At 40.1% G+C, this 20,637-nt stretch overlaps 1 long non-coding RNA gene across 3 annotated transcripts in view; it reads left to right on the top strand.

The window, feature by feature from the left end:
* LOC147127472 (uncharacterized) overlaps nt 1–4,728 on the top strand; it is a 31,819-nt gene extending 27,091 nt beyond the window's left edge. Inside the window, exons 3-7 of one of the 3 annotated variants that reach the window (XR_015084413.1) lie at nt 1,241–1,348; nt 1,487–1,607; nt 2,364–2,456; nt 2,538–2,752; nt 4,279–4,728. This is a non-coding gene — a long non-coding RNA (uncharacterized LOC147127472). Of the gene's footprint in view, nt 1–1,240; nt 1,349–1,486; nt 1,608–2,363; nt 2,457–2,537; nt 4,173–4,278 lie in introns of those variants that run through there. The other 2 variants (XR_015084412.1, XR_015084411.1) reach the window with 2 other exon arrangements.
* The last annotated feature ends 15,909 nt before the right edge of the window (nt 4,729–20,637 follow it).

Genomic DNA, 20,637 nt, shown 5'->3' with positions numbered 1-20,637 from the left:
TTCGGGGAACCAGCGAAACCATCCTCAACCAGCAAGGGCAACCTATCACAAACCTTGATGATCGCCTCCAACGCTGGAGTGAACATTTTGCCACTTTGCTCAACCACACATCTCAGCCGCCTCATCCAGCTCAAATCCAATATAACCCCCATGATGTCAATAACAGCGACACAGCTGCCCCAAATTTGGAGGGAGTTCTGGACATAGTTAGAAAGATAAAAAACAAAGAAGCCGGTGAGGACTGTCTTCCCGCTGAAATTTTCAAAAGTGGTTATGACATACTGGCGCTAGCCCTACACAGAATCATCACCCGCGTGTGGGAGTCTGAAACCCTTCCTCAAGACTGGAGTGATGCTGTCCTGCTTCTCTTTTTCAAGAAGGGTAACAAACGATGCTGCAGCAACTACCAAGTATAAGTCTTACTGACATTGCCTCAAAAGTCTTCGCTACTAACCTGCTAAAGCGGTTTCAACGCCAGAGACATGCACACTAGACCAAATCAATGTTGCTTCCGACCTGGTCATCGGTGCACTGACCAAAACTTCACTCTCTGCCTCATACTTGAGAACCGTTGGTGCTACCAGCAAAAGACCATTGTCTGCTTCATTGTCTTTGTAGCGGCCTTTGATTCCGTTGACCGTGGAGCACTTTGGCAGATCATGCAGATGGCATCCCACCGAAGCTGCTGAATCTGATTAAAGCCTATTACATTTCCACCAGCACTAAAGTTAGCGCATATGGTCAGGAATCCCATCTCTTCGACATCCCCTCTGGAGTTCAACAAGGCTGCGTTCTATCACCAACGCTGTTCAATTACGCCATTGATTGGATAACCGCCACCGCACTGGCAAATTTTCGCGGTCTCACGGTGGGGTAATATTTTCTTCTAACGGATCTCGACTATGCCGATGACATTGCCATTCTTGGAGACGACTTCAGGCCAAATCCAACAGGTAAACACTATGCGGTCCACTGCCGCAAAGGTGAGTATGAAGATTAACGCCCAGAGAACAAAGCTACTGACTGCGAGATTCTTTCCAGCCGAAAAACAAAAACAACCCATAACTCTCAACGGGGAAATCCTCGAGGAGGTTGACCGGTTCAAATGCCTTGGCTCCATAATCACTGCAACCGGCTAAGGTGAAGAAGATTTCCACAACCCCATCAACAACGCTCGCCTTGTCTTCAATTGCCTAGAATCTATTAATCCCGTGTCCGCACCTTCCTATTTCCTTCGCAGGAGCAAGGGGTCGCTGACCCCTCTGTCCGTGCCCAACTCTGTCACTGTCATGCCATCTAGAGCCACGAGTCCTCCAGCTTCCATGAGGTTCGGAAGCACTCGGAATGAGTAAGTAAAACCTATTTTCTCATAGATCTGTGGTTGACAACTTGCAGGAAGTGACTTGTGTGCATTATAAAACCTATTACCAATGAGAATATGAATTTTAACAGACTCTGAAAAATGTTTGCACCCTGACCTTTAAAGACCCCTTTGAAGGACTGACTGATGATGCCCTGCAGCTGTCTACATGGCACAGTGGATTGTACCTCTGACTTTGGTCGTGGAGGAGCAGTATTCAATTCCAGTGCTGCAACAGGCTCGATTGGTAATTTTTTTACTCAATTTTGTACCCGCTCTTAAAATAGGCATACTCCCTGGAAGCTAAAATCACCTTTTTATCATTTTTATCAATTTTATCACAATTTTTAAAAATCATCACCCTCCATGAAAACCAAACCCTCCTTTGGACAACTGATGCTTGAAAACAGGAGGTCACACATTCTGACAGGTGAATTTTTCAACTGTAATTTGGAACAGCTGGCAAAATGCTACAGCTGGAACAATCTCAGAAATATTTTTTTTTTACTCAATTTTATAACCTTAAATACTTAAATATAAATTATGTTGTTTTGCAAATTGAATAAATATTTGGGTAAATTGTGTGCTATCTTTTGATAAGTAATATTCCGTGCTTTGCCTTTTGACATCTAAAGTGGCAATAAAACACACACTTCCCCCGACTGACTAACCAATTTACTTTATGAAAAATAATATTTTCAATCAACTCCCCTGTTAATGGTGATCACATGTTTTACAAATGTAAAATTTCTTATACTAGATTTACATTATTAAATATTTAGTAATAGAAACAGCCCCCTAGTTTAAATCATTAAAAACCCAAAGCCAGTGCCTGGTCCTCACTCACCCAGTTAAAACCGTTTTACTTTAATCTTACTGTTTTATGTAATCTAAGGCAGTGTGTTTTATACGGGCACCACTTTGTTGGCCTTTTCACTTGGTTCTCAAAATGCAAATACAAGAATGTGTATGTGTGTGTGTGTGTGCGCGCACTCGAGAGCAGGTGCGTTGGGATTGGCAGCAGCTGAGGTCCATCCCTCCTAATGAAGGCTGCTCCTATTTAAGAGGTTCTGGGATCGTCTACGCTCCAAGTCGAGTTTGTACTTTCTAGCTCCCTTGTCTTGTTGTGTTTAAGAAATTACAGTACTCACAGAGTTTACATCTTCGTCATCTCTAGGTCACCCTTTGCTGTGCCTCTACCCACTCTGCTCATCCTCCTCCCACCCTGCTTGCATTGCCGCCACCAGCCTCCGTGCTAGCCCCCACCATCAAGAGCTCTACAATAAACAGTTGCTCACACCGCACCCTCTTCTCCATTTCTGCACTTGGGTCATCTCCCCGACTCGCAAACCCTGACAAAAATGTAGTCTATTGGATAAAGCTACTCATGAGGTTGGGATAGTGAACTTACTTCCATTAGGGTAAATGCATTATATTTGATCAGGGCCAAAACTCATGCAAAAAATATTATTTGAGTTCCTCATGGGACAATTTTATACTATTTGAAAATTGGAATATTATATCACAGTATGTCATAGTGTAGTAATCCACATGCTTAATCTAATACATTCAACAATGCCTGTATACACTGTTATTAGCCGCTGTTTTTTCTTGACTGCCATCAACTTCTATGAATCTCTCTGTGAATGAATTGGCTACTCGGTTACCTAGAGGTCCAGCACTCTATTCCCTGTGGTGTTGCTGCTGCCGCATGGAGGTGACCTGGGCCTTCTTGTAATCCACTTACTGTCATTAGCCACTGGGTCAGCAGGGACACTGCTGCTGGACTTTCACAGCCCTGCTGGACTTACAACTACATTCCATTTGTATGGCGTATTGCTCAATGATGGAGAAACAATGTTTTGCTACTTACATTCGCATGTGTTGGATTTGAAGTTGCGCAAAGATGTTCCAATGGAAGCCCCGATGGAAACCTATCATAGTGAGAGCTTTTCAAAACCAATGAAACGACACATTTTTCTATCGTCTGCGGTGAACACTGATTTGAAACCCTGAGAACTAAGTTTCCGACCTCTAGATAACTGCACATTTAACAATGTCAGTTAAGAGTGAGCATATTAATTGAAATGGCTTTGACCATGGGCGGAGTTAAATGGTGGCAGGGGTGACCATGGCCACTCCTTGTCACTCTCTGGTCACCCCACACAGGGGAACATTTTGATATCTGATTTTGCTGCCATTTTCATATGGATGCAGTATTTTTAGACCCCTTGATACTGTGCCGCAATTTTTTTAAAATATGAATTGCATTTTTAAATAATAAATATACAATTGATGTGCGGATTTTAATTCATGAAAGCCTCACTGGGGGTTGTGTTATTTCACCCCACAAAAAAATATCTGGCTATGCTCCACACTTTGATGAGGCAAAAAAACTATCAGAAAGTAGGTTGTGGCAAAATTTCAAGAAACTACCTGTATCCTGCTTGTACTCCAACTGTCGCATGATTATGCTGAAATAAGGACCCTCTAGATCAGGCATGGGCAAATGGCAGAAGATAGATGACAGAAGGCAGTTTCTGTGCTTAGAATAGAAATTAGTCTGTAATATTTTCATTTGACTCACCCTTACAAACCCACACACAGAGACCCAAACAACCAAACGCTGGTTATTGTTGCAAACTTTCAAACAAGCCAGATAATTATATTATAATTAGCTATTTGACTGCTCATCTTAAGCACATGAGTAATTGAAATTGGTTTCATCAATGGATAACACATTTGTGATTCCCCACAGTTGTCCAGCTGCATAAAAGTGCTTATCCCTGCAGTGTTTGCAGACAACAACTTACTACTGTGTATAGTGTTTTGTGTTAATTTATTGGTTTCACTTATTGTGTTATGGCTATTTTTGTTGTTGTATGTAAAGTGCTTTATTCCAGCTCTAGCTGTTGCAGGGCAAAGCAACCCGTGTCACGTGAGGATGACGTGCTATGGGAGGAGCCAGAGGATGGGATTAAGGACAGCGACACTGAGCACAGCGAGGCAGATAATTGTGAGGAGTAATGTTCTGTCTTGATAGATCTCAGCTACTCCTTATTCAGATTTGTTTCAAGACTACAGTTAGTTAAACTTCACTTTGATGGTTAATACAGTTCTTGGAATTTTGTTGTTCGACCACAATAGATTGGCTTATTTACATTTCAAAAACCAGAAGCCATTCATTTACGAATATGATTGCACACTTTAATTTACATATTTAAATGTTGAGATTATAAGATTTGAATGAGGCAAAATAACATGCCTTTTCTCTCAAATATTGTTATAATCATTTGTTTCAGATGTACTGTAATTATTTTCTGTATAAAATTAATTTGGTGTTCAAAAAAACTTCAAACTTGAGTCTTGAAAAAGGGGGTCGTCTTATAATCATGGCCATCTTATATTCAGGCCAATACGGTAGTTTGAAAGTGTAAAATTAAACAACTAAGTATGTATTATGTTGCCCCCCGCCCTTTTTTCAATGCATTTGCATTTGTGATAAATTAGTTTGAATTTTGCCCATCAAGAATGGGATCCTCCTTTGAAGAACTCCTCCCACCACAAATGAATCAGTCATAAAACCGTATTCAATTACTTTTTTTAAGAAGGGTAAGACTCAGAAACTGTCTTGTTTCTCATTTTAAAAATTGTCAATGCACTAAATTGGTGGTAATGCAAGAAACTTTATTTTAAAAGGACACCCATATGCAGTAACTAATACAGTACAGTGATACACTTTTAGCGCAACTTAACCTGCACTTTTTATTCGGCATACTATTAAGCTTCAACACTGATCATATCCCTCGTCATGACTTAAAAAGTTGGATCAGATGTTGCACTAATGTGTAAACACAAAACGAAATGCTCCAAAATGTCAAAAAGAGCGATTCATGAGCCCGTGCTGCAATATAACATAGGTAACACAAAACTCCAGCATCTGCAACTAAGGTTTAGCTTTACTTAACATAAATCTTCAAATACAGAAGGCAATATATTGGACTATTGGAGTCATTGGAATGAAAGGGAAAGAGGCAGACTCTGCTCTTTGCTTTGATGAACGTTAGTATCCATGTCTGAGCTGGAGAAGCCGCTGCTCAGCTTCACCCACACGCCATCTTACGTTTTCGGAATAACACACACAATAATAAAGAGGAAGAAGGAGATTTGCTATCTAAAATCTGACACAGCAGCAAGCAAACATTTATGGAACTCTTAAGAGTTATAAAGTTATCTTTTTTTTTTGCAGCAGCAGCAGCAGCACGTTATTCTACATCCATGGCTAGTTCTTCAACCTCTCTTCGTCCATGTTGACCAAATTTAATCGGCAAACACGTGCTTCTGTCCACTTCATTTGAGATGAGGTAATACACCCATCGCTTAGCCAACCGTAGGGGGTCTCTAACGGAGCAAACTGATGACATGACAAAAGACAGTTGTCTTTTGTCGGACGCTGCTCATTAGTCACAAGTATCCAAGCAGAATCACTCCCTTGCAGAGCAATTCTGTTTCAAGACAAACATTTTTCATGATGGTACGATAAAAAAAAACAAAAAAACGAGAGATCATGGATGAATAAGGTCAGGGACTGTAAATCATTCATCAAATTAAACTAAATGGTTGACATAGAAGAGGTTCACTTTTAGCTTTGTCACGTTAAAGTGGATACAGTGGTACCTCAAAATACAATTGCCCAGCCTGAGTGACTACTTCTACCTTTTCCTGACCTTCTTTGTAACTTCCTCCTCATTGAGTTCACCAAATGTACCCCTTTCCACAATCCACGCAGCCATCAAAGTGAGCACTGTAGAAAGGGGAAATGTGAAGGTTAGACAACCCGAGTTGGTCGACAGGCGGGTGGGGTGGGGGGGATTTTTTTGGAACTTCATCAAACAGGGGCCTGCTCTGTACTCTGGTGGACAATTCAGCAGCCTGTAGGACTGCTTCTTGCATCTTGTATTGATTCAAGGATTCGACAAAAAACACTATGGATCGACCAAAAAACAACGTACAATATTTAATTGAAAAGCAAAATCTTTCATATATTGTTAAAATTGAATGCAGATGGCCCAGATGTGAAAAGAGAGACAGGAATTGACTGTACTTCTTTCCAGCACTGCCATTTACAAGATGAATGGTGTCAGCTCTGTTTACCTAAATGTGCATGTTAGACTGAGCCTCTGTGGGGAAGCTGAAAGATGGTCTTGGTGGGGTTTCTCTAAAATTCAAACTCAGTAAAGTGCAACTTGAGTGGCACTCAAGGGCAACACATTGAGAAACATGACATTGAACAGTTTCCTTCACCATGTTCGAATACTAGCTAGACATCACAAATGTAGACATAGATATAGTAAGAGACATTATAAATAGTTTAGAAAAGTAAAGACATTTAAAATGTAACCAATACCCCAGTGTCATCAGTTTTATGACAGTTCCCTTGTTCCCCTTTCCAATCAAGTTGTGACAATGGGTAAAATGTAAATAAAACACATTGTCAGTAAAGGAACAAGTGATAGATACTGTATAGTTAACTGATAATCAGGCAATATCACTCAAGGAGAATACTTATAAAGATCGGAAAAGGCATTGTTCTGAGTAATTTTTAACGAAGAAAGATGCAAACTTGCAAAAGAAATGAACTTTCAAGTTGGATCAAATCGTTCCACCTGCTGTCCTGGAACAGCACAGCCTCAATCACATTTCAGCTCTTTGTAGAAAATCTAATCTGAAACATCTCCAGCTCAAACAATACTGCTAGAGTCACACCGTGCCTTTGAAACAATGAGACTACTGTTCCTGCGCCTTTATCATAAAAGCAGACTTGTCTTTTTTGTGAGGGAAATACAGCTGGGGTTGAATCCAATACAGGTATGTCGAAAACAACTCGCCCAACATCAGCTTCTCTTCCAAAACCAAAAGAAAGTTCATTGGCCTACTTTCTGGGGAATGTGCATGAATAAATAACTGGAGTTTGGATTGCTAGATAGCTAAATTGTGCTGTTCAAGAGTGTTTTTTTCACTTCATTATTGCAGAACCCAATTTTGCCCAAATAATTGGTTTGTTGTAAAAAGTTAGCCAATTATTTCTATGAATCACACTGTTACATGTATTGAAGTAAAAAACCTTGCTTACTATTCAAAGAGACTTTCTAAATTTTGTCAAGTGACCGGAAGGACCAAGTCGAGAAGCGGAGAAAATGAGTACAGTGTCCAGGATCACCCTTAAGGCGGAAGTCAACCCAAACATATTTTTTTCAAGAATATGTTCTTAGCAGGCCCACTAGTTGGAACACGGCATTCTGATTAATTTTGCGTTTGTGGAATAAAAATTAGGCAGCAAAATGCACTCGTTTTTAGCCATCTCCGGGGGCGGCCATTTTGTCTTCTGTCAACTGAAAATAACAAGTCCAATCACGGCTGACCTGTTTTCTGAATTTGAGCCGTGATTGGTCGTTGTGAGCAGTTGTGATGTCATTTTCAGTCGACAGAAGACAAAATGGCCGCCCCGGAGATGGCTAAAAATGAGTGGATTAACACTTATTCCACAAACGCAAATTTAGCAGAATGCCCTGTTTCAACTAGTGGACTTGCATAGAACATATTCTTGAAAAAAGCATGTTTGTGTTGACTTTCCTTTAAAGGCTTATTCAGACAGCTACTAGAGTCATTAGAGGCGGCTCCATTTTGGGTCCCTCGTAGACGCCGCTGGCTGCCAAACCAGGAAGAGGAGTCAGGGGAGACCGAGGACAGGCTGGAGAGTTAAACAGCTGATCTGAGGATATTTTGGGTTCCTGGAGGATCATGTCCACAGTCAAGGAAGTCTGCGGTTCCGTCCTAACCACTGGATGGACTTCATAAGAAGTTTAATGTTAACAGGTAAAACATTAGTGGTCAAACTTGCCTGGGGTTGTGGATATACAAGTGACAGTACATTATTAAGATAGAAAAAAAACATCTGCTGGAACATCTGCTTGTCAATGAAATAGCAAACTTTTATCAATACTTTAAGGGTAGCTGTAGTTAAGGGTTTCCACAGAGGAATTATGGTTTCATACATGTCTAAATAATTGTATTCACATTTGATTTCTAATATTAAAATCCCATGGCCTTACATTTTATGTCCCCTGTTATTTTCAGTTGAATTGCCTTAGGAAGTGCTGCAACTTGTGCCTTGTCTCTAAAAACAACTTTGGCGGATCGTAGTCACTCCCTTGTCCGTCCCTGTGCTTCTACAGCTTGTTGTGATAGCATCGCTGACACTTTTCCTTTCTGTTACCTATCACACGTTGTGGTGTCCCATCAGGTGTCAGGTCATCCCCACTGTGTTACAGACCTAACGCTCGTCCTCAGAGCTGGCGGCTGCGAGACAGCAAGCATGGGGTAGGCCTGTGAGGCTGGGAAAACCATCAACCACCAACAACCTTCTCCCCCTAGCTGTCATTTCACAGCAGCAGTGAACAACAGTTAATTAGTTTCATCTGGATGGCCGCTGGGCTTGGGCGTAAGGTGTGTAAGGGGTGACCTTATCACCCACATACTATAGACCTGGTGTGCAGATAGTGTTTCTGCTCATTCTGTGTTTGGTGTAAAAGCCATATGTTTTAAAGCATAACATTGCGTCTTGATTTGGCACCAAGTTTATTTCAGGTGAGAGATCTTTTTTCAATCATCTTGAAGGCCCAAATAAGTCTAGTGTCTTATAACCTTTTTTTTTGACGCGTAACGTCATGTGGGTCACGACGCGCCTTTGCGTACCTGTACACAGTTGTGCAATGGCTCATCTTTGATCCGTGATTGGTACGGATCGGGCCGGGCGCGATCCGCAGAATGGTTGGTGAATAAAAACTGTGCACGTTCACATTAAGTCAACATAATTTGTCCGCATTCACTGTAATAGCAGCAGAGAAAGTTGAAAACCCTCATGGCTCACATAAGTCGCATATGGGAAAGCTTTGCAAACATACTCAAGCAACACACCACCTCCGCAAAGGCTAACTTCAAAATAAACCTTACCAAATAATACAATGCGTCATTGACGCCAATCCAATCGCCTTAGTAGACTTTTACTTTGAAGTTGACCTCTGTGGTGGCGTAACAGCTAACTTGACTTCGGTTTTCGAAGTCTCAGTTTGCCACTTAGATTAACACAACGCCATCCCGAAGTAATATTCAATCGTCAATTACAGGCAGTGCGTTGCAGGAAACAGCACCCCCTAACCAACTCTGGCTAGCAAAGCCGTAGGTACACAAAACTCGCCCTGTGTACTAACACTAGTACCATCCTTGCACAGTAAAAAGCATGATATCCTGGGTCCAACAGAACAGAATTTTTTGGGGGGTGCAATTCCAGGCAGTGTGTTGCCGGAAACAGCACCCCCTAGCTGACTCTGGCTAGCAATTCCATAGGTAAACGAAACTCGCCCTGTGTACTCCCGGAAACATATAAATATATATATGTGTGTGTATATATACACATATGTGTAAGCCCTTAGAGACTTTTATTGTTGTCTGTTGTTTAATAAGTAAAAATCCTATTGGAGAAATTGTTATCTTTGTTAGCTTGTAAGGCAATGTCATTGGGATTCAAACTTTAGTTCACCTTGGCCCATACATAATCTTTGTCCAAACGGTTTTCCAGCTGTCTGTATCCGTCTTATAATTTACTGTTTTCCCTTTGATGCACAATCCTGCTGAAGATAAGTCAGATGTGTTTGTTAGTGGCTTTCATGTGACACTTGCCCTGTAACTAGGGGCAACACTGTGCAAAATAGCCACTGTCTCCAAAGTCACTACTTAGAAGATGAACGGAACAAGAAGAGAAAGAGGATCACTGTGGAACCAGTTTGTGTTATTTACATGATTTGACAATTATATACTGTAGCAAAATTCATTTGGGCTTGTACAACCCCACAAATGAATCCCAAAGACAAACTTGTACTGTACATAAACAAATATGCGGCAAGCACTCCCAACATGAGTTCTTTACTACTGCTAGGGCCAATGTGGTGTGGAACAGTGGAAGCAGGCCAAACGAGTCAAAATACACCTATGATTATATAATAATATACCCTGTATATGCTATTGTGTCCTCATCCACTGAACAAAAACAAAAAGATGGACTGGAGACAGTTGGAAATGAATCCCCTGGCCTGGATGAATGGAAGTCATGCTCAAAATTAGCCATGTGTGTAGGTTACAAAAGGCCTAAAAGTAAAATCTGATTTAGATAGATCTGTAAATATCTAAACTGCAGAGAGTGAGAGTTTTTTAACTAGAGAGATTGAAAACACCAAAGGAACAAAAAAAATAGAGAGAATGAGCTGCAGCAAGTGTTGGAATTAAATTGTTTTTGTCACTCACACAAGGCTGGAAGTCCATTAGGGCCAATTTCAGTCTCATGCCATACTAATTACCTTCGCACTGGCTGAACTTGAGAGGTGAGATGGAAAAGGAAGGTAAGTGTTGAGTTGAAAAGATTGCATGGAACATCTCAATAATATTTCCCTACAAATTAGCATTAGCTGTTTTTTGGAAGTAACTTTGGATTTGTGTCCCGTCAGACAAAAGAAATCCATCAGCAAGATGATTTACAAAAATCTTACAAATCTTCAAGATTATACTTTTTAACCGCTGACAGATTTGAAGGTAGTATTCCTTCACAAATGGAAAAAACAGACATTTTGGCCCAGCTTGTTTTTATATAATCTCAGACATTTACCCTTTCAATCAATAACACCTGTCAGTCGCACTATGACTGCAGAGTTCCTGAATGCCGAAATTTCTACTATCCGTCGGGATTTTTGCCCAACAACCAACTGGTCACAAGCAAACTTACAATAATTATAATTACTCACAATAATCATGAATATAAACGAAAGATGCATGTCTACTTTTTGTGAGAAGGCAAATCTACCATCAGAGAAATAATGTGGAAAGAATTTCAAGCTAATAGGATGGCGTGTTCGGCTCAGTCTGCTCACTATGAATGTCGGATAGACAGCCTCAAGTGTGAGTGGCACAGCATCTTAGAGTTAGGTTTTATGATAATTGGTCATGTAAGAACATTTTATTCTGGTTGGTATACAGCTTGAAGATAAGGGAATACAGAAGCCTGTTTGTAAAATTCTGCCTTGCTTATTATACAAAGACACGTGTTACAAAGCATGTCACGGGAGGTTTGTCTTCATTGAGAGTATAATATAGTTTGACATCGTTTCCCTTGAGAAACTTGATCAACTTGTTTTTACTCATTTTCTCATATCCTTTTGAATGTGTGTGTGTTTTTTTTATTTTTATAACAGAGTGCATTGTTTCTGTTGCATGCAAGGGTCCAAAACACAAACAACTTAATATATTTCATTGTCTACTTCTCTGCCTTGTAATTTGAGCATGCCGCTCACAAAAAAAAATCCACATCACAACTAGCTGAAAATCATTGCATGCCTTGACAGACACCACACCAAGTCCAAAATATACAGCGACTGCTTTTACTTTGCCTCTCTGCATCCTTTGACACTATATTGCCCAACACTGCAGGATTCCCTCCATATCTTAAGTACCGTATGTGCTTGCATCAATACTGTATGCATTTTTCACAATCACATCCAAAATGGATTTCTCCTCCTCTGTTGTTTGCGTGAGATCATCTTTTAAAGGCATCAGTCATTCTCATGACTATTAGAACATATTATTTGGGACTGTTGGCCGCATGCATTATGTCACATATGTGGCCAAATGCAGAAAGTGTGTTAAAGGAGAAGAGGAAGCAAAGGCAGGAGACCTTGGGGCCAATGTCTGGAGATCCGTTAACAATGCAAGGCCCGGTGCTGTCATCACCAACTCGCACTGAGTTACAGAGACGCACATACACATAGCAGCAGGGAGGCTGTGTTTGAACAGTAGCTGCAGGTACAGGACTAGTCCCACAGCTGGTTTCACTGCTACCCTGGTTTAATAGTCTGATGCTTACAGAGGTATCCTACTATAACAAACAAACTAAACTATTGATCAAGCTCACATGGCTGCAATCATTTTATGTTGTTTTTGAATAATGAGATCCATCTGTGATTTAGTCAACAGGTCACGCAGTGACTTTTTTTTTTTTTTTTTTTTTAACAGTAAATGCATCAATGGATTTAACATTGCTGCTTTAAACTCCACAAACGCATGCTTTATGTTTTGGACATGGAAAAATGACCAGCTCTTCAATCAAAAGATGTTTGGGGATGAAATGAAATGAAATCCATAGTGCTCATGGTTCCTCTTAGCTCAACTGGTGTCTGAGCGAGTGAAAGTGTGGACAAAGAGTGGAGGGGAGAGATTACTTCAGTCCCACACTGTCTGGCTCAATGCTGGGCAATCTGCCTGCTAGGCCATGCCAACCCTTGTATGTATTGTTGTGTCAGACCAGTGTAAATAACTGCCTGCAGTGTTAAAAATAAATAGTTTACTGTGTTTTAGCCAATGTTTTACCAGGCATTTTACCCACAAGGAGATTAAGCGCTCTCATTATGGGACTTCAGTAAAGCTTTACTCGTAAATATAAAGTGGCAGGACGCGGAGGGGGCGTGAGCGGGCACCGCTGGTGGATTTGTTAGGGTCAAAGGGTGAACTCACACTTCTGGACTGTTCCAGGAGTGCGACAAAGGTTAAAGGTGAGATAAGTGTATAGAACTTGTGATCACACGCCGACTAAAAGTATACTTCATTTCAGTCGCTCCGTTAAAAAGATACAAAACAGTTCAACCAACAAAAATCACTGCGCCGTACTTTGGCATCTGTGCTGTGGTGCAGAATATAATTAGTGTTCATCCAAATAATGGTCATTCCCAATTCATGGAAAATAACAGTAAGCTTGGACTGGAATCAAAATGTTAACCCCCAATTGTAATGACTTATTGGCATTTTCCTTGTGTTTCTTAGAACGCTGGTATGTCTTCCCCAAACTCAATAAAAGGGTAATGCTTTTAGGCTTAATTTAAAACAACAGCAAGTGTTAAACACATCCATGTGTGCACTGGCAGCAAACATTCACAAGGAGAAGATGAGACAGTTTCCGAGTCTCTTTCCTTTCAATGAGAGCCAAGATTGTATCTGGCCTATATTAAACACCCGATTGCAGGTCACATTTAAGAACTGTTTTATTATTATTATATTATAGATAGACTGTCGCTGGCCTTTTGGAAAAAAAACAGGCTCAGTAATTGGATATGAATGGCATTTTAAGGTCAGGCATCAATATTGCAGACATAGCATACAAAATGCATTGTACATGGCTATGGACATCAGCACTTGTCACATTTCCTACAAATCTCATCCTAAACCGAGCGGCACAATAACTGATGCCAAAGTTGCGGTTTCCTGTCAGAATATTTTAAACTCAGAAATGAAGATGCAGTGTGGCAATTTCTGGGAAGGCTTGACGTGAATATCACAGAACTTCAAAACTACTGGACCAGCAATATCTGTGCTGTCTATTCTCTGTGAATGTGTCACACACTTGAATGTCACGGTTTAAACTGTTTAGTAGTAGAAGCAGTACCTAAAAAACAAGGCCCGTAAGTGAATTGTAGTTAGTGAGAGTTCATTTTGAAACATTATGCAGCAACTGTGTATGTCATTAAATAGGCCGAATTAAGGTTATGTGAGTTTTTCTAATCTTGAACGGAACAGCAATTTATCTGATGAGGTTTTAATCTGAGTTTGGAGCAGATAAAAGCAAAGAGAAATTGTGGTCCCCACTCCGAGGCTACTTGCCAAACTATAAAACTTTAACAAGTCTGACTAAAGACTTACGGGGACTTCAATGAATAAAGCACATAATCATTTGCAAAAACGTACACAGCTATGAAGCAACAATAAGAGAGAGAAATGGTTTGAATGATGAATGGGATCGGCAGCAGATGCTCATCATAGGCAGGAAATGAATAACGTCGACTTGCATGGGATGGTCACACTGAAGTAGTGCGGGTCAAAGATCAACCCTTTCCTCTCAAGCTCACAAGACAAGCCAAGTCTGTCCAGCACAAACACAACTTGACATTACTTGATCTATCGCTAATGATCTCTAGTGAGAGCAGACATGCCGCTTTGCTAAAAGTCATTTTTTTTCTTGACGACATGACAAGGTCAACATTTCAATGACTGTGGTGTCATTGCAGAAAAAAGAGCAGATGTACAGTCAATAATAGAATGAATGATGGCCGCCGGCCTTTAATCTACTGAAAGGTTTTCACATGGTTTTTCAAACTTCCAACAATTACAAAAAAAGAAAAATATCTAAAACAAAAAAAGAATGTATGTTCGGCGTCGTGTGTGTTCAATGGTTGAAGAATATCTGTGAAAAAAAAAAGTTTGAAGCAATCAACCCAATGAAAGAATTGCAAATAATTTATTATTTTTGTTTAAAGCGGAAGTCAACCCAAACATATTTTTTTTTGGGCACAGGTGGACGATAGGTTAGCACGTCCGCCTCACAATTCAGAGGTTGTGGGTTCGATCCCGGCTCCGGCCTCCCTGTGTGGAGTTTACATGTTTTCCCCGTGCCTGCGTGGGTTTTCTCCGTGTGCTGCGGTTTCCTCCCACATTCCAAAAAAATGCATGGTAGGTTAATTGGACACTCTAAATTGCCCCTAGGTGTGATTGTGAGTGCGGAGGTTTTATTTGTCTCTGTGTGACCTGCGATTGGCTGGCAACCAATTTGGGGTGTCCCCCGCCCACTGCTCGAAGACTGCTGGGAAAGGCTCCATCACTCCCTGCGACCCTTGTGAGGATAAGTGGTAAAGATAATGGATGGATGGAATATAAATTAAGCAGCAAAATGCACTCGTTTTTAGCCATCTCCGGGGGCGGCCATTTTGTCTTCTGTCGGCTGAAAATGACATCACAACTGCTCACAACGACGGCTGACCTTTTTTCTGATTCTGAGCCGTGATTGGTCGTGATTTTCAGTCGGCAGAAGACAAAATGGCCGCCCCCGGAGATGGCTAAAAACGAGTGGATTAACACTTATTCCACAAAGGCAATATTTATCCCTGCCCTGTTGCCCTGTTTCAACTAGTAGGGCTTGCATAGAACATATTCTTGAAAAAAAAAATTTGCGTTGACTTCCGCTTTAAGGGTGATAAAATAAGAACACATCTTAGTTATACTCTGATTGTTATGTGACAGAACAATAAACCTAAAGGAACATTTTCTGTCAGTCAGATGGATTTCCCATCACATTCCCAGAGGGGAAAACTGAGGAAGAAAGATGACAGCAAAGGCACAGTTGTGACTATTAATTCAACGGTGACCTCTTTCCAATATTTAGTCATCAAGACTGGCTTTTATAGTTTTGGCCGCTGTGAATGTAATATTGATGGACACAAACAATCGGCAACTATGGCAAGTCATTTATTCAATAACCTTGACATCAGGCTCAAAGTCCATTTAGGATACTTGTATGCTTTTTGTCCTCACAGGTAGAATGCTTAATGGCAATATGTTTAAGGTAGGCTTATTTACTCGAAGAACTGGATATCAACAATAAAGAATAAATGCACTAATAGCATGCGGTCAAATTTTACAGCAACATAAGCATGTGTTAGGCAATGTGATCGCAACAATGCAACACATGCCATCTTATATCAGCCAAGGTTGTGAGGCTTTTACAGTGACAAAATCCATCAGACAGACAGTCATAAAATGTCTGGGAAAGTAGTCATAATTGTCTCTGCTGATTTTAATATGATGGAATGTATCATTCTTACAGCGGTTTATTCACTATTTTATATCATCCAAAGTCATTGGTGTCTTTTAAATGACAGGACGAGAAATCTGTAAAAATGGCTTTTGGTTTTGTTTTGTTTGGAGGCAGGCAGCCTTTCAACTGAATTGAAGATTCTTTGCATGCCTAACGTTCTGGGCAAGCACTACTCTAGCATCACAACTTGTTGCAGGAAATTCATTTAATTTTCCATTTCTTTCAAACAAATAGATAATGAATGATAATGATCCAGAATAAGACGCAGAGACAAAAATGTTCAAAAGAAACAGCTGCTATTCCTTCTCATGCTATCTTTGTCTTTTCCCTGCATATCTGGCAAGAAGCTTCTGGAGCAGTGTTTCCCAACATTCAGTGAGCCAAGGCACCGTTTTACATGAGAAAAATATCACGGCAACAAGTTCATTGTGCCTCCTGCCACCAAATGGAACAGATCCAATTTCAGTTGTGCCATCAACTGCCGAGGTGGCCAAGCAGCCTCACCACTCACCTGTCCCACCAGCATCATCAGTTATAATAAAAAAATATATATCTTTACGAGTTGACTCACTCGGTGTACTTCTGACGTTGTGGATTGCTTTGGCCATAATAATGTCAAACTTTGTTACGAGGCTCATTAGAAACACAGCTTTTAATACTTCAAGATGACTAACTTCCTGGCCAAAGAAACAGTACAGCTCATGAAGTCTGTGAGGTACTATGTTGTCAGTCCCGGTGAAGCCTAACTCTGGAGCGGCTGAGCCTGAATTAAGCATTATTTCGGCATATGTTTCTTACAATTTGACATATGTAACTAATGTGACTCAGCTGGATGTGGTGGTGGTGCAGTACGTTAGAAATGTTAGCTCAAATGCTGAAACTGCTAAATAAAAATATTGTGTTCCACCATTACAGTTTTAGTTGTGAGGTTCTCATCCATGCCATGACTGGAAATAGGTGCAATTGATCTCCATTTTGACAGATTTTTAGCAAGAAGTAGTACACAGTCATATATTTAGACCAAGTTAGCATTTGTGCTTTGGTATTTGGCAAAACCGCTCTTGATTTGGATACATAATTGATTTTAAAAAGATTACATTCTATATTTTGGCCTGAATGCAGTCCGATTTCTAAAAGGGAAAAGAAGAAACAGAAACTTTGTTGGGGGATTTCCTTAGGTTTCTGCTTCATTAGGCCTTGTGTATTTGAAAATGTTTACATTCACATGACAAGTAGGAAGGGTTCAGCATCCTATGTGTCACCAGGTGACTGTCCTGATAATTACAGATTGATTGGCAATGATTAACCCCATCTAAACACAGGTGCGCAGCCTGGGCTGAGGGTCTGTGATTGGAGGAGAGTGTATAGGAGTTGTGTTCTTAAACCCGGTCAGACGGTGTTGGTCGAGCACAGGTGTAACATGCTGTGGGAGAGAACTGACGGGACTGCCGGGCTAAACAAGTGTATTCAAACTGCCACATTCTAACATAAATGAGGACTAAATACATGTCTGCATTGTAAGTGAAACTGATTTGAAGCCCTCTTGAAATTTATTACGCTCTGGGTCTTGTTATATTTTGCTAACAAAGAAAATATGGTAAATGGCTTAGGCTAACTGATTGTACAGTTGATTTAAAAACATTTTTTTCTTCAGATGCACCTGGCTAAGAATATTGTTCCACCACTTTCTGGCAACATTTATCATCCAACCACAGATGCAGAATGAGAAACCACTAAGTTAATTGCAAGACTTTGGCACATAATTAATTTCTATGAAGTGATTTGTGACACCGTGTTAAGTGTTCACATTTCCATTAGCTTAAAGGACATCAAGCATGTGGTGCAGTAAATGTACGTGCTAAATATGACTAATGAATTGAACGCCTTCTCTGTATATTCTGCTTAAGTCCCTAAACTGCTGAAAGAATTTTGGTGAGTTGGAAGCAGGGGCGTAGCCAGAACGTGGCTAATGGGTGGGTCTGGAAAAATCAGGGTGGGCCAGAATATTTCTCTCACTGAGCACAATCCTCCTGTCCCGGACACATCGTATATTCAAATAAAACGACAAACTGAATAATATGAAGTTCAGATCTTCCTTAGACAACCACAATTATGCCATTCTTAATATTCAATAAAATGAAAAAAAAACACACGTTCAAAAATAATTAAATAATGTACTAAAAATGTAAAAGTATATATTTCATGAATCTCACTGGGTGGAAGCCACTTGGGGTAGAACTCTGAACCATAGTTATTTCTATAATGTGCCATGTGGTCTCTTTATAGGGTGGAGGGAGGTCTTTTATTAAAACCTATAGCATACATTGTGGCATGGAAAAACAGAACAATGTGAGGTCAGCATGATTTCAGTGCCATTGTTTAATTAAGAATTTGGTTCCACAAAGTACTCACCAACCAGTACACCATTCTAAGTTCAGCGCCATTCTTTGTTATATTAAAGTCACATTTATTAGGCTGATTGGTGTGAGTCAGTGTGTCCCAGTGGTTGAGAAATTGACGGTGAAACATTGCAGGTCATATATACATTTGAGCCGGCTTGCCACACAATGTAAAAAAAAAAAAAAAAAATTTTTAATTAAAACATCAGAGGGACGGTTAAAACGAGACAAAATACATTTGTGACATATAATAAAAGCATGTTTTGTTACTTAATGTTTCATAAATTTAGGATGACCCTCACTGAAACTGCTCCTGATGTGAAAAACATCTAGGATGTGGAATTGAGTCCGGCCACAATATTCAAGTCCCGAAGATACCAAACAAATATTATGCACATCTTTAATCATCTATATAAAAACTATAAATAAATCTTGACCTACACTGGAGGAATGTCAATTATTCAAACTATGATTAAGCTTCAGTCTTCAAAAACCACGTCTTCAATATCCACAATAGTGGATATCAGACTTCTTGATGGTTTATGAAGATTTGAGCTATGTCTGGTTATTCCCTGCCTTCTCATTATAGATAGACTGGAAAGTCAGAAGTTGAAAGAAAAAAAAAAAAAAAACATTTTCCACTCCATGTTTAACTTGCTGTTTGACTGGGCAGATACTGCACGGGCAAACATATAATTAGTTTGTATTATTCTGTTCATGTTCTTCTCCAAACAGTTTTGTAATGAGGCAATAAGATATAGGGGCCTCTGTAGGGTTACTAATGAAAGTATAAAATTCAGTGAAGCAGGAAAATATTGTTTCTACTAAATCCAATGTAAATGCACAGCAAACGCATCTGCACGTGCCACTAAGTAGAATATAACGTTACACTGATCATTAGGGCCAACTATGTTCCACCGTGAGTAAAGCTCGGGTTTATGTTGTCCGTGCCATTTATCCTTTGGTTTATCTTCTCATTTGGCACCCGCAGTCCCCCACCCAAAGAGTATTACCTTTACCACACAAGGGAAAACTGCTGATACAAGGGTTGACATCGTACTGCTACCTTGAAATATGATCTTCAAAGTCATTTGACTTGTACACTGGCTTGTTTAAAAACCTGGGATAGTGCAAACTTTGGCAAACATTCAAAAAATTGAATTAATTTGTTTTAATAGAGTGCAGTCTGATGTGCAGTTAAAGATGATGCTTGACAACAATGCAACGGTCCAGGAAATTCCAAGAGTCTTTTATGGGTCGAATGGAGTTGAGTAGGTGATAAGCACCTAGCCTTACTCTGATAAGTTATAAATAAATAAGTTAGACATTGTGAAATGAACATCAGATGGACTACTTTTCATGGGTAGGGGAGAAAAAAAACTAAGCTTCCATTATAAACGTGTTTTTTTCATACATAACCTTGGCATCCATTTGACAGCAGATGTACAGATATTCTGGTTTATAAAGTCTGATGAATGATAGGGAAAACACAATCTCCTGGTGCATATTTTTCAAATGCGGCCGATTATTGCTCTGTTAACATGTTGGACAGAAACTCGAGTCTCTGAGCAATGCTCCCTAGATAAATCTGATTGGATGGCATCATGGGACACATTTTTTTAATCCATTCAGGATGTGCTTTCTTCTCATCACTTGGCTCGAGAAGCATCTCTGCGAGCACAGGAATCTGCTTGCTTCCAAGTCATACTCCAAGCTCATTTTTGGCAATTGATGTTACAGACATTGCATCACTGAGATATGAAGAGAAAACTACCAAAGCCTGATCACAACAAATGCTTATCCTATCACACTGCTTTCTGTATTTCCCAATGCAACCTCAGTAGCATTACAAAAGCATCTGCAGGTTCTAGGGTTTCAAACTGTTAGGAACGGGCCAACTCTAAATCATAAAACCACATCCAACAGGCTGAAAAGCCATGCAGCAAGTACTCGCTTAGCGAAGATGTTATTATAACTCAAGATTTTTTTGACTCTTTTTTGACATTCTCTCATTTCAGTTAAACCTCAGCTGGAATACAGAAATTCTGGCTCACCCGCGACACTGCTGGATGTTGTCTCAGTTGCCAACGGGTAAAGGAGAGGCTGTTGTTATTGAGCTCATGGATTGGGACATT

Source organism: Filicampus tigris, chromosome 21 (assembly GCF_054856515.1).
Source record: "Filicampus tigris isolate MCC_2025a chromosome 21, RoL_Ftig_1.0, whole genome shotgun sequence".
Lineage (NCBI taxonomy): Eukaryota > Metazoa > Chordata > Actinopteri > Syngnathiformes > Syngnathidae > Filicampus > Filicampus tigris.
Note: the sequence above shows the minus strand (reverse complement) of the source record. Positions and strands in the feature narration are given on the sequence as shown.